The following is a 14,683-nucleotide window of genomic DNA, read 5'->3' as shown; positions in this document are numbered from 1 at the left end:
AGGGCTGTCCTGAGGAAACTGGAATCCATGCCCCCTTGTGGGGGACTAGGGGGCCCCCAGCCCTGGCTAAGGGAAACTCAGGCCACCAGGGGCAGCGGGCGGCGTGGCCCAGGACGCACGTTAAAATGCAACAGACCTCACAGGAGAACAATGCACAGTGGTATCATAGGCCATAATTTTCCCTAGGCTGCACACTTCCTCCTTATGATAACATCTCCAGACCCCTTGTATGTGACTGTTACATGTCTTTGTTCTGAGACCCTACATATTGCCCCTTGTTTTCCCACCTCATTGCAGAGCGCTGTCTTCAGCCTCTGGACCGCCACCACCAGAGAGAATCTCTCGTATCCGTAAGTCCCAGTTATAAAGTTTATGCCTGAGCGTGTCCTTCGGTCTTCAGCTGCCCCGACCCGTGCCCCCAGAAGCTGGGTTGAGCACCCCCCTCCCCCGTGATGAGTGGAGATGAGGAGATCAAGATGGAGAGACAGATGGGTCATGGTCGAGGAGAGACCTGAGGCCACAAGGATGCGCTCTGGAGATGGGCAGTGGTGTCTCCAGCTGGCTTGAAGAAGTTATGCTGCAGGATGTGCTCAGGAACTTCAGCAAAGAGCTGCTCTGCCTTTCAGCAGCGTGGGAGTTGGGTTTGTGTTGGATAACTTTTAAAAACCCCGTGCATTTGCTTGCTGCTTTTTTATTTCATTTTATTTTATTGGGAGGGGATGGGGTGATCGCCAGCTGTAACCAGTCTTCAGATGGGAGCAGGAAGGCCCGGCTGTAGTTGGTTAGGCAGGTAAAGAGGCTTTCAGATGCCCAGAAGGCAGTCGTTGCCCAGCAAATGCCATCCCCTTCCAGCTTCACCAGCGCATGCTCTTGCACTGAAACCCTGGTGCCCAGGTTTTATGAGCCCCCAAACTAACCATCTCATTCCCACTCGGTAAGTGGTCCCAGCACTGAGGACTCCCCACCCTGCCCCACCAAGAATTCTTAACCCACCCGCACAGGAACTCCTCCGAGAGGCTGCTGGATTGGATTCCTTTCCGCTTCCTTTCGCTTCCTCTGCAGTGGGGGCTGGGCTGGGCTGCAGCTGGCGGGCTGAGGGGGGCTGGGAAAGCTCCCCCCAGGCCGCTTTTCTGCACAGCCCCTTGGACATGTCACACACGAGTCTGCATTCCTCTATTCTTAAAGCTTCTTCTGGGAACACAGGCTTTCAGAAACCTGAGACGGCCAAACCGTGCTGGCCAGAGGGAGGTGGACCCAGGCGGGGTGGGGGTGGGAGGCTTGGCTCAGGCCTTCCCTGGAACAGAAATGGCAGCTCCCCTTTCAGCTGCTCTGGGCTTCCAGGCAGGTTGCAAAGAGCACTGGCTTGTGCTAAACCCATTTGGGGAGATGGGGCTGGAGAAGGAAAGAAGCCCTTTTTCCATGTCCACCTGGTGCAAAGATTTTCACTGCCCCTTTAAGCTTCCAGAACAACAGGGCAGACTATAAGCAAGACCAGAAACAACCAGAGAGGTGAAGTTCCTAGCCAGGGTTCATACAGCCAGTAAGTGGAGGGCTGGGTTCAAATCCAGTTTCATCCAAGTAGGAAGCTTTTTCCATAGCACCACACTGTCTCCAAGAACATGGGTACTGAGTACGGTTGGAAGTACCTCCCCTCCAGCGCACCTCAGATTGCCCTGACTAATGTGTGAAATTCCTCCCTTCAGGAATTTATTCATTCCACTGACCTAAGCACCCCACCCCCACATAGCTCTCAGAATTTTAAGAATGTGCCTCATTAAACCTGAAAGGATTGTTAGAAATTAATTTGTCCATTCCCTACCCCTTACAGAACTGGGAAACTGAGTCTCAGAGAGAGATATGACTTGCTTATAGTCACAAAACAAGTGAGCATCACGCTTAGGCCAGACTCAGACCTTCTAAGACCCAGCGTGCTCCACTGAAGAGAGTACCAAGTTCAAACCCAGGTTTGGATCCTGACTCTGCCCCTTAACTTTCTGGGTGACATCGGCCAGTGGACGTTATCTTTTGGGGCCTCAGTTTCCCCATCTATGAAATGGGGATAATGATTTCTTCATTGAAGTGTTGCCATAAAGGTTGAACAAGGTCCTGGTACACAGCACTGGCACCTGGTGGGTACTCAGTACTTCCCTCTTCCCTAGGACAGGAACACTGGATCTTAAGGCACCAAGGCCATGACTGCCCCTTACGAGAGCTGGGGAGAGGGGGCAGATAGGACGATTGGTGGGCTGGAGGTGGCTGCAGCTGGCTGATGAGGGCTGATTGCTAAAAATTTGGACATTGCAAGACAATTATTAGATTTAAATTGGCCATGGGGAGAGTAAAATGGCAAATGCAACATATCAGGGCTTTTTAATTTATTTTTAGCAAAGGTCTATAGTATGGGGTTTGCCAGCAGTAAGTGGTGCCCCCTGCTATCACTATGCCCATTGTACAGATGAGACTCTGGGGCCAGCCGGGCCAGTTAATTTTATCTGCATATCTGTTATGATTTGCAGCTTCCCTGCTTCCTAGCTGAGTAGCCTTGACAAGTCACTTTTACCTCTCAGAGTCCTTTATGTCAGGCAGGGAAACCAAGGCAAACACCCAGCTGTGTGGATATCAGGGAAAGGGAGTCAACGCTGGTGCGTACCTCATCAGCTTATTGGGATCATTAAGTGGGATGATGTATGTCAAGTGCTAGGCTCACAGCCTGATCAACAGCCGGTATTAAAATCACACAGGCTTGGTGTCTTCACATACCTAATCATAACCTGGTGAGAAAGATGTTGTCATCCCCAGTCTGCAACTGAGTCTGCAGGAGGTGAAGCGACTTGTCCAAGGCCAGGCTGCTTGTTGGTGGCGCAGTCAGACTTTGAACCCTGATGGGACTGGCTCCAAGGCTGTGTTTCTGCCCAGGCCATTTGGCCCCAGCCCAGTTCTCGGGGACAATTGCGGAGCTCGGCTGTGGTACTGGGCAACGGGCGTCAGGCGGAACGTGGGGGGTCAAAATGCCTGCCTGTCCCCTGAGCCACTAAGCATCTCGGCCCAGAGCCCAAAGCCTGCACGTAGAGCTGCGCAGCGGTCACACGTGCCTCCTTCTCCTGGGCTCTGCAGCCCCCAGACCCACTGTCCCTCCTCTGGCGTGCCCCTCCACACCCCACCTCAGGGGAGTCACCCCAGCGCAGCGAAGGCCACTCCACGGGGAAAGTGAGTTTTCTTTTCTGATAAAAGAGTGGCTGCTGCTCCCACTCCTGGTCCGAGGGCTGCTTTGGGGCCGGGTGGAGAGGGTGGCAATGCCCATGCCCCTGCACGCTGCTTCTCAAAGAACGATGGTCGACCTTTTCCTGACTCCCTGCCCTCTTGAACAGAGCTCCCGCCCCTCTCCCAGGCCTGCTTCGCCCGTCTCATCAGGCTCCCCCTGTGCCCTTACCCCTTGCCCGCCCCCGGTCAGAGGCAAGCCAGGCATACCCTGGTGCCCGGAAAACATATACCTATTCGCAGCAAACCAGGGCAGCGCTGAGAACCCCAGCAACCGGACGCCTGTCTCCTTCCCTTGTGTGTGGGGTATGGGGTTGATGGACAGATGATGTCATCTGCCCCAAATCCTGGGGCCCTGGGATTCCAGCTGCTCTGACAGCAGCCAGGCCTCAGGCCCAGAGGAGGAGACTCGCCTGGGCTCCAGGCTCCAGGAGCTTCAGAAAGGACGCTTGGGCCCCCTCACGGGCCTCCCAAAGCCAGGGGGACGCCTGGGAGCAGTGCGGTCAGAGTGGAACCCCACGGACTTGGTCCGTTCACTCCGCCACCCCCCACCCACCCCCAGGCAGAGGGAGCAGGAACTCAGGATCTGGGCCCGCCTGTTAGACTTCCCCTTCCCCTCCCACCCGACATATAAATTTGGGTTTTAGACAAATTGGTTAACCTCTCCAAACATCAATTTTCTCGTCTGGGAGACACTGGTACCCACGTGATGAGCTGATGTGTGACTCAGTGTTGACCAGTAACAACTCACTGAAGATGAGCTCTACGTTTTTTTATTCGCTGGGCTAGTTATTGTTCCCAATGTGGCCACATAATTGTGCGATCCAAGGCACTTTTGAGAGCATGAGGGGACACAATTATTGGTCATGCTGGGATAATTATGCAGGCGGGACCCAGGACCATCGTGGACACTCAGGGATGTGCAGGCACACCTTGAAGTTCGAGTCTTCCCTGTGCCAGGCTCTGGGTGGATTCAGGGAGTGAATCTGTCACTTTCCCTGCCCCAGAGGAGAGACAGACAGACAGTCCTTGTTCAGCTCAATATCGGGGCAGAACAAGTGTCCAGAAAGCAAAGGGGAACCAAAGCCCCGTGGGTTTTGCGAGCTTATGAAATTTCATAAAAGGCCACTGTTCGCTGTCTCCCAGCAGCCACTGACGTCACCTCCTTGACTCAGGAGCATAAGGGTTTTGAGTGTTCCTGGCAGATGATGACATAGCAGCAACCCCTTTGTTACTGGAGTATCGATGGGCTTTGAGTCTCAGTTTCCTCTTCCATAAAATGGGGATGATGAGCCTTACCTCAGTTAAGGGAATGTATGTGGAAGGGGCCAGCGTAGCTCTTGGTGCTCCTAGATCTGTGAGTTGAAACAGCAAGTATGGGGGTGGGAGCGAGGGGGCCAGGGGGTGGGGTGGACACCATGGGCACATTCTGCATGTCCCAAGCAGTTGGAATGATGACCCCTCAGACTCCCCCTGCCTTCAATTGACTGGAGTTGCTCCTCATTCCAGGGCATCCTGGGTGTGAGATGGCCCCTGTCCGGCCCAGAGCAAAGACTCAGAGCGGGCGGCTGTGGCTGCCAAGGCGGGAAGGAGATAACTGTTTCGCAGGCTCGGCAGAGCATGAAAGCTTACAGACTGCTTCCCTCCGGGCAGGAAGAGCGGCTGACCTAAGTGTGCCTTTCCTCAGAGCCTCACCTTGGCCTCCGAGGATCCTCTAACCACAGAGCGCAGCATTAACTCTTCACTGAGCGTTTTCAGGACTGCAGTCTCATGTGACCACCGGATCTTGTGAGAAAGGCTGACGGCCCGTTGAGGAAACTGAGGCTCAGACAGGGAAGTGGACTGCCCAAACTTGCTTGGTGAGGAAGAGGCAGAACTGTGTTTTCAAGTCTCAGAAGGGCCCGTTTTTGGGCTCTTTCCACACCCCTGCAGATGCCTGAAATTGGGAATAAAAAAATACTAGTCCCAAAGCTGAACCTCACAAATAAGAATGGAAGTCATTGAGGGAAATTGTTCTTCCTTGTCCTTCCAAAGTTTTCTGTTTTTCTTGTTCCCCAGCCAGAATGTAAGTCCTTGAGTGCAGGGGCCATGGCTGAAAGTTTTGTTATCCCCAGCAATACTTCAAACAGTATACACAGTAGGTGCTTGCAAAATGTGGATTCAATACAAATATTTGGAATACTATACAGCCATACAAAGGAAGTAGCTATTTCTAGTGTGATAGGAAACAGTCTTCAAGAGGTGAAGAAAATACAAGGGGTACAACAATGTGGATTGTACAAAAAAAAAAACAAGAGAAATATATATCCACTTATACATAGATGTATACACACTCACACAAAACACAGCTGTGTGTCTGGCCAGAGTGAGTTTGGCAACATTGGTCGGTATCCTTCTGTGCATTTTGAAATTTGAACTGTGAGCAAGTATTACCTACTTAAAAAAAAAGAATTAAATATTTTAAAAAGTGGAAATAGCTAAAAAAGCAGTTTGTTGTTTTTAAAAGTGAAACACTTACTGGCATGGAGAGGAGTGATGTTTCCTGCCTCCAGATCCTCACCAGAATGGTCAGTTTGATTTCCCAGGGTGTACTGGGAAACCGGAAATCCTAGAAGGTCAAGGTTGGCAGGGCTCCTGGAGAACCCCCTCTCATTTTGCCAGTAGGGAAGCTGGGCCCAGGTTCATACAGGGAGTGAATGACAGAGCTGGGGTGGGATGGCTTGCAGCCCTGACTCCCTCCCCAGCGGCTTCCTGCTCCTTGTCCACAAACCAGCTGGGTTTGCTGCTCATGAAAATGTGACTCAAGCCCCATAAACTCTTGTGAAGTTTCTTAGCTGGGTACGCACAGAAATCAGGATAGAGAGCAGTGCCTCGCAGACAAGAGACCCCAATTATATCCTTGGCATAAGGTCAAAAAGGTAGGTTGGGCAACCTTGTGAATGTCCTAAATGCCACTGAGTCGTTCACTTTAAAATGGTTAATTTTGTTACATGCATTTCACCTCTAGAAAGATTCCCCCAGTGCAGTGATCTTTGCCTACAACCCTAAAGTTGATCATCCAAAATAAGACACTTTCAGATTGAAAGGAGGTGCTGTTAATAAGTATGCTGGAACACAAGTGCAAACGAGATTTCCTGGGCAAAACGGGGACTACGGTTCCCCTCCAAAAAAATCCCATCCTCTGGAAGCTGGCAAGAAGGCATTTTAGACAAAGGACCTCCAAAGGAAAGTGATCTGATTGGGGTTCTCCATGCCTCTTCTCTTCCCCTTTCCCCCTCTCCCAAATATTGGTGATAATATCAGCTTTGGGGAGACACAGGTCAAATCCTGACTCTGTTCAAACCGCTTTACATCTGAGTCTCCTCATCTGTAAAACAAATCAAGACTCCTATCTCAAAAGGATGTTATAAGAATTCAAAGTCTCATACAAAACCAGGCATGAGATGGTGCAGCAAGCAGTAGTTTCTCTTCCTCTAATGCAGAGAAATAATGAAACGACACAGGCTTAATCTTGAAACTCCTGGGGGGCGAACAGAGAGAGCCTCTCTTCCAAACCAGATTCACAAATGCCCCCGTGGGCGGAAGAATCTCAGGCACGGTGTTGATTCTAATTCTGGGAGTCATTTTGCAAAGCACCTCTTCGCAGTGACTCATTTTGGAACTCACTAAAAAATTCTTTGAGTTAAAAACAGAAGTCGAATGGGGCTCAGGTTGCATTGTGCCTTTTCCCTCCCCCTGGCCTGGGTAGCAGGGAGAGTGCGAGGAATTGGAGGGATCTCTGGGCAGAATCTAACCTGATTTCCCCCAGCATGCCACGAGGGATTGGAACATCCGAAGTAGGGTCCAGGCCAGAGGCAAGGAAGTGGGGGACAAAGATAAGGCCAGGAAAATGGGGTCAGGATGACTTTTCTCCTCCCCCAAATCCTGCCGCTCCCCATTCCAGCCCCCGGCCCCTGCGGAGTACAGAGAATGCCCTGCCCTCTCCCACTCCTGAATTAAAGTCCAAGGTAAGAAGGGATGGGCAGGGCTTGGTCACCCCTAACAATTCAGCAGGACAATGGGAGGGTTCAGCCCAAGACTTGAGATCTGCTCCAGCCAGACCCACCTCTGCTGTGGGTTGGCTGTGGACGGGGGCCACTTCCCTTGACCTCTGTGAGGCTCAACTTTCCCGGAACAGAAAACCAAGTCATGGCATGTACCTGTCACAGGGACGCTGGGAGGCAGGGAGGGGCTTGAAAACTGGTAGAATCTTATCCAGATATGTAGGGGGGTCCTTCTCTTCCCAGTGGTCTGATGCCACTCCCAGAATCTTCCTCTAAGGGGGGTTTGGGGTTCCTTGCTCTGTCGCTCGCCAGGACGGGGCCTGCATCCTCAGAGCACGGACCTGACACACGGCAGACCTGGAGCGACTTCCTTCACACCCTTACGCAGGCCCCTCTCAAGTGTCACCTCGTTAGAGGGCCCTTCTCCAAACACCCGCCATGAAAAAGTACCCCTGAGCCCTCCCAGCCCGTCCCTGCTTTATTTTCACCACTGAACTAATCACTCCTGACAAGCCAGATATTTCTGGATGTTTATTATTTTTCTCCCCCCAACATCCAGACTGAAGTCCCAAGAAAGTCCGGGCTATATCTTGTTCACTGATGTATCCCCGGTGCCTAAAAGAGTACCTGGCCCTTAGAAGGTGCTCCTAGCTGTGCACTGGGTGAATGAATGAATGTCTCTGCATGAATATGGCGGATAGCACCAGTCCCACTAGTCACATTGCAGTACATTGCCTCAGAACTTGAGTTTCCTTTGATTATTTTTGCAATGTTTATTTCCCATCTTTAACTCTTCAATCTGACTTTTATTGTGGTATATATTATGGGAGGTGAGGCTATAAACAGATCCCCAACTGAACAGCTAAACAATTTGCAGAATGAGCCGCTCACCCCCACCCCCACCCCCGTTGATTCGTGACGTCTCCCTTTTCTTTGACGAGAGCCTGGGACGGTGCCTGCTGCTCTGGCTCTTCTGGTACCAGCAGCCCACGAGGCAGGATGCCCAGTGATGAGACCACCACTGCGTACTGGAATTGGACAATCTGTGACCCACTTTCCAGCTCAACCACTGCCCAGCCAGCTAACTTTGGGCAAGGAAATGTGCTTTTCTAAGCCTCATTTACCCTGGCTATAAAATGGGCACGATTGTCGCATCATGCCTCCTTCATGGGGCCACTGCAGGACTGAACCCCATAACGCAGGTGACTGCAGCAGACCTGGAGCCTGGCACGCGGTGGGCGTCCGGGTGTGCCTGCACTGTTACAGATGCAGGCCTGCTGAAGCACATCCACTCACCAGGTAGACAATTAACCCTGTGTCCCAAACAGGGCTGTGACCAAGCCCTGGCAGGAGGTCAGTGTTGACCCCCAGTCCTGGCCCTCCTGGGGGACAAAACCTGGTTCTTGTATGTGGAGGAGGAACAGCAAGTGTGAAAACAGGAACTGTTCCATGAGGGTCCTTCTCTGGGGGAGGGAGGGGGTGTTCCCCTGGGAAGCAAAGCAGGGAACCGAGCTGTGGCCTTTGGGCCAGTGGAGGCCCCTCTCCTTGGAAGGGGGTGTTAAGCATTCATTAGTGGAGTCTTTTACTTCTTCTAGAACCCTTTGCACATTGGCTCCTGCTGGTCCCAGGATCCAGAGGAGGTGAGGAGCTCCAGCGGAGGCACGCTGGGGGCAGAGGAGCATTCCCTTGGAACCCACTTTGGAGCCTCCTTCACCCGGCACACAATAAGTGCCTGTTGATTGGCCACTCTCAGGATGACCAGTGCTGCAGTGGGGCCAATGCTAAGTGACCAGAGACCCAAGGTGCTCCTGGGAGGGGGTCCATGGGTGGGCCGACCACAGACCCTCATGTTAAGTGTCTAGAGCCCGAGGAGAGGGAGCGACTCTGGGCTTGTCTTTCTGTGTGAGGTTGGGCCTCAGTTTCTCCATCTGTGAAATGGGGAAGGGGTTTGGCTGGGTGGATTACTCGCTACCCGGGTGCCTGCACCGAGAGGGAGCGGCGGCGGCGCCCCCCGGAGCCTGCGTGGCGGCAGCGCGCGCGAGCGCAGGGGGCGGCGCGGCCCCGCGGCCGGGAGAAGCGGGGGCGCGCGCGCGGGCCCGCGCAGGCGGCGGCGGAACCCAGCGGACGAGCGTGCGGCCGCGGCGCTGCCAACTCGTGTGGGACGCACAGCTCCGGCCCGCCGCCCGCGGGTCAGAGCGCGCCGATCCTCCCGCCGGGCGGCCGAGCCTGCCCGCGCACCGGTGAGCGGCCGGGGGCTGGGGCTGGGCCGGGGCCGGGCGCGGGGCGCGGAGGACACGCGGACGGGACCGCGGGGCCGTCATGCCCCGACTCGAGCCGAGCGTAGTGCGCGTGCACACGCGCGCGCCCGAGGCTCGCCGCGGGACAGCGGGAGGGTGTGCTCGCCTGAGGCTGGGGGTACGTGTGTGAACGTGCCAGTCTGAGTGTGCCAGAGTCGGTGTGCGGCTGAGCGTGCGTGGGCGGCGTGTGTCCATCTGCCCCTCGGGGTGTGCGTTTGCCGGAGTGTGTGCGTGTGCTTTGAGTTTCTGGGTTGTGTGTTGGGTTTTGTGGGGGTTTTTTGGCGTGAATGAGTGCGAGTAGGTGAGCATCACCCCAGTTTGTCCATCTGAGTGTTTGCTCTGTGCCAGGGATGCCAAGCCTGTCACGTGCGAGCTCATTTAGTTTTTGTGAGGGAGTATGTGTGGGCCTCAGGGAGTATGTGTGTGTACACGTGTATGTGTGGTGTTTGCCAGCGACTTATGATGATGATGAAGACAAAGGTGTGCAGATGTGGGATGTGGATGCATAATTTGTGTACAGAAGTCTGGGGGAATGTTTATCACCGGGGTAAGGACCCTCTTTGTGCCCACCAGGCCTGTGTGGGGTGCTGGGCCTTGTTTGGTGACTGGGGGACCAGAGGACAGACCTGCAGAGCCAGCTGGGTCTGGGCAAGGGTGGACGCCTCAGAGCCAGGCCTGGGCAGGGCTACTGGTCAGACGCTCACTAGGGACCCAGGCTGGGCAGAGCCATTGGGCCTGGCACTGGACGACTTGTGCCTGTTCTTGCTAAAGCCCCTTCTGGTTCTCCTGGCTTTGTGCTTGGCTCTCTCCTGCCCTTGCTGGATTTTAACCCTTTCCCCAGGCTTTGACCCTGGAGAGAGAGACCCAGAGATCCCAAGATACTTGTCTGTGTGTCTGTGGGTCTCTCTTTGTCTGTCCGGCTAAGTAGATAAATATTGGTTTGATTGATTGGTATGAAGCTTAGGCTCCAGGTATGAGCCCCTAAGACAGTAACGAATTGAGCACAGCAGGTTTGGGACATTGTCTTCCAGGGTCTGTCCTTGCAGTTTTGATGGACGGTTTTTTGAGCTTTATACATGTTGAACTCTTTGCAGTCGAAATCTTATTTGCTTTAAGGCAAGCTTTAAAAACTTTGGGGCTTCCTAGTTCCTCTGAATTTTCAAAATTCAACTTGCCTTTCCACGGGAAAAATGTCCTCTTAGGAGCTCAGTGTATATGCAGGCAAACCTTGGAGGCACGTTTAAAAACCGTGTCGCTAATGGAAGAAGAATTTCATTGAAAGGGACGCAGAGCCGGCTGGGAGCGCCTGCTTCCAACACAGCAAATTCACCGAATGAACTTTGGACGTCTTCTTTTAGACAAACAAAACCTGGAAGGAAACGAAAAAGACCCACATTCTTTTTCTTTTTTGTCCTGAAAAATGAAGGAAAAAAAAAAGTCCGAAAAACACCTTTTGGGTTTGCTGGAAACACTGCCTCCCTCTTCTCCGATCAAGGCCAAACCCTCCCTTGGGCCCCCCCACCCCCAAATAAAATGTGCCTGTGGGGAGCTGTGGAGTGAGTCACTCCCTGGCAGAGAGCCCCACGGGCAAACATTTGGGAAGGTTCTTGCCTAACTTCCCAGAAGAAAAGGCCCAGGATTTAAAATGGTCCCTGTGGTTTATCAGCCTCTGCCTTCCCGTCTGCTTCGGAAATGACTAAAAAGTTGTTTCTTTCACCCCAAAATAAAGTCTCAGGCATAGGAACCAACCCATGTTGGCTGGGTTGAGGGCCATTCAGTTTGCAAGAACGGAGCTCCCGGCCTTGCTAGATGGCAATTCTGGTGGGTTTGAACAAGAAAGGAGCAGGGGGTGGGAACGCATATTTACGGAGAACCTACTGTGTGCCAGGAACTGCTCTGGACAGTGCGAATCCTCCCATTTGTCTTTGGGAGGCTTTGCTGCGGTAATTGGATTTTGGTTTTACGCATGAGGAAACCGAGGCTCTGAGAGTTCAAGCCATGTCCTCGGACAGCTGAGAGGAGGTGCGAGAAGAGTCCCAAGCTGCCTGCCTGACTTCACCGCTGTGCTCTTTTCATTGCACCAGACATTTGACTTCCTAAGGTGCAGGCTCTGTGATGAATGCTTCGACACACATCCACTCATTTAATTCTCACTGGGACATAGGGGTTTCCAGCTCCAATTTACAGATGAGAATACTGAAGCTCAGAGCCATGAAACTACTTGCATAGTTTTGTTGATGTAGCACTATGATTAATGGCCACCATTTATTGAAGGTATACTATGTGCCAGGCACAGTGCTAAGAGCTTTAAGTGCCTTATCCACTCAATCTCCTCGCTGACATTATGAGCTGGGAACTATCACAATGCCCATTTTACAGATGAGAAAACTGGGAGTACAGAGAGATTGAGTAACATGCCAGAGATCTAATATGTGGTAGTCTGGATTTGAATCCAGACTTGTCTGAGCAGAGCTCATATTTTCCCCACTGTGCCTGGAAAGTAAAAGTTGCTGCGTACTGTATGCCTGGGCTGGTGCTAAGGTACAGTATCATTACCCTGATTTCACAGAGGGGAAGACAAAGACTCAGGGAGATTAAGTAACTTGGGCAGGGTCATCACTGGTAAATGGCAAAATCAGGATTTGAACCCACAGTCTGACTCCAGCATTAAGATTCTTAATCTCAAACCCAACCTGGCTGCTTTAGTCCAGCCTTTTGCCTCTCATGGGCTGAGAATCCAAGTGGGTTAAGGCATGCCAGGTCCCTGCAGGACTGGGTTGCCCCCTCCTGCAGGCTCTGTTGTCCTTCCTTGTCCTTTCTTGCACCTCTGGTGCAAATGACCAGTGCCCAGGGCCAGAGCTATCCGCTAGAAAGGGCAGTGGTTTACGTTTTTCTTTCCCTCAAAGTGCCAAGGATCAGTTTCATAAGGGAAGTGTCACAATCGTCAAAAAGAAAAATATCCCCTTCCTCTTCGTGGGTCAGACCAAGTGAAGGAGTTGGAGGGTGGAGAGAGAGGGGCCCTGGGTGGACCGTCTGAGGTTCAGGCACACTTGGCACCTCCAGGCTTGTGTGCAGTAGCAAGCTGGGATGTTGCTCTGAGGAAGAGGCCAGGGTTCCGACCCCGATGCTGGAGAGTTTCTACCAAAGGGCCTGACGCTCAAATCTGAGTATTTGATAACGTGATCATTTTTATACAGGCCTCTTGTCACTTGTCATTTCAGTCCCATGCCTGTCTCTTTTCCTCGTTCATTTCCATTTACATCACGGTTTATACTGCACGGGACTTGAAAGGAATGCTTGTGCGTGTGTGTGAGCACCTGTGTGGTTTGGGTTGTGTCGTGCCTCTGCAAGTTTCCTTTGGTGTTGAAAGGAAAAGGTATTTCTCTCCCTTCCAAGCATGTTCTGCAAATTGATGAACATTTGCAAATTGCTTTGAGATGCGTTAATTTAAGGTGTGAAATAATAGATCTTGTGCAAAGGCTTGGCCACATTTCTGGCATTGATGGATTTCTCTTCCGTCTGGTCTGTGATTTGGGGAGGTAAAAATAGTCCTTGCTTCCACATTTTTATCTTTTTTTTTTTTTTTTTTTTGCTGACTTCACTCTTAGGAAGTGGTACACACATGCCATACAGAAATCTCCCAGTCCATTCTCTCCAGTGTTGAGCTCTGGCAAGGAGGGGTGCTCTTGGCAAGAGGGCGGTCGTCCAGGGTGCTCTGGGCACCTTCTGGGTGTATGTGAAATTGTGTTAAAATAAGTGGACATTGATTGGGTGGCTGGGCTTGGCTGGAGATCAGGGGCAGACTGTTGAGGACTTCATTGCCCCCTTGGTTTTGGGCCAACTTCTTTCTGACTTTTGGGTCGAGGTAGGGTAGCTTTTTGGGAAACTGTTAGCTTAAAAAGAAAATATTAGGCCAGTGACTTCACTTATTGCCGTCTGAGTTGAATGGTGTACACACAGCCCAGTGCCTTCCTTTGGCCAAACCTGAATTAAACCAATGAACTTCTCAGACTCGACTTCCAGACAGAGAAGCCAACTCTGGGGCAGATCAGTCGGTGGTGTAATTTCCTGTGACGTTAAATTTGGGAACTTGAGATTGGCGTGTGAACTAGCATTTTGACATCTGTCCCTCTAACAGGACTTGCTTGTGTGGAAACAGATCCACATACACAGGCCCCAGGTTAGCTCCAGGCTGGCACCGTTGTCTTGAATTCTGGATTTTTCCACAGCAACTTCTCGGGTGGTCTGGTTGCAGAGGCACTGGACTTGTAGCCAAGCCTCCTTGGCATCCACCGACAGGATCCCAGTGTCCCACCACACCCGACCTACCCCTGTAGCTGACTCTGTCTGGAAGGCGAATGGGGGGAGGCGATGGAGTTGAAAGGTGGCGCGGCCGCCGTGATCTGAAATGCATTCAGTTCCAAGGGCCTTGATCCACATGGAGCCGTTCTTTCTTTTAGACATCTGCGTGATGGTGACCTCATAGAAAAGAGAAAAGGGGCTTTATGTAGGAATTCCATGGAGTGTGAAGGAATTCCAGCAAGGGAAGGGGGAGGGAAATGGCCGCTGGGAGCCTGCAGGGCTGCATTTTACCAGCGTTGTTTAACTCTCATACTTCAGAATTACACTGGGGGGTGGGCGCGGCAATGCTTGGCCCCAGCGAACAGAAATCCATTGAAGAAGGGCTCCCCTGTCCCTGAGCCGTAGCTGAGGCTGACGGGTTTAGCCCCTCCGACGTGATTTTACTGCAGGTGAGCAGCAGGGTTGGGACTTATTCACGCCGCCTTTCTCCAAAGCCTGCCCTCTTTTTGTCCCTGGTTGTCCACAAAGCCTTTGACGCTGGGAATTGCTAGAAGAGCTCTGCAAATAGATGGAGTTACTTTAAAAGGACCTTCAGCTCTGATCATCCAAGCTGCCAAGGAGGAATTCAATAGGCATCCAATCCTAGAAGAGCAGCACACAAGAGCACTGGGGCCCGAGAAAGAGTCGTGGCATTTACAGTGGCCTGGAGTTGACAGGCTTTGGGAGTTGGGAGGACTCTCAGCCAAAGGGAAACTGAGGCCCAGAGAGGGGAGGACTCTCACC

The 14,683-nt window shown here is 52.3% G+C and overlaps 1 protein-coding gene across 3 annotated transcripts in view; it reads left to right on the top strand.

Annotated features, from left to right (window-relative positions):
• Window positions 1–14,683, top strand: part of NEK6 (NIMA related kinase 6) — a 112,880-nt gene that overhangs the window by 14,455 nt on the left and 83,742 nt on the right. Inside the window, exon 1 of one of the 3 annotated variants that reach the window (XM_004463422.5) lies at window positions 9,386–9,541. The exons of 1 other annotated variant lie outside the window; for it this stretch is intronic. The gene's annotated coding sequence lies outside the window, so the exon portion shown is untranslated. Of the gene's footprint in view, window positions 1–9,385; window positions 9,542–9,660; window positions 9,717–14,683 lie in introns of those variants that run through there. One more of the 3 variants, XM_004463421.5, reaches the window with a different exon arrangement.

The sequence above is a fragment of the Dasypus novemcinctus genome, chromosome 8, assembly GCF_030445035.2.
Source record: "Dasypus novemcinctus isolate mDasNov1 chromosome 8, mDasNov1.1.hap2, whole genome shotgun sequence".
Taxonomy (NCBI): domain Eukaryota; kingdom Metazoa; phylum Chordata; class Mammalia; order Cingulata; family Dasypodidae; genus Dasypus; species Dasypus novemcinctus.
The sequence above is the reverse complement of the archived record's forward strand: the minus strand, read 5'-3'. Positions and strand labels throughout refer to the sequence as shown.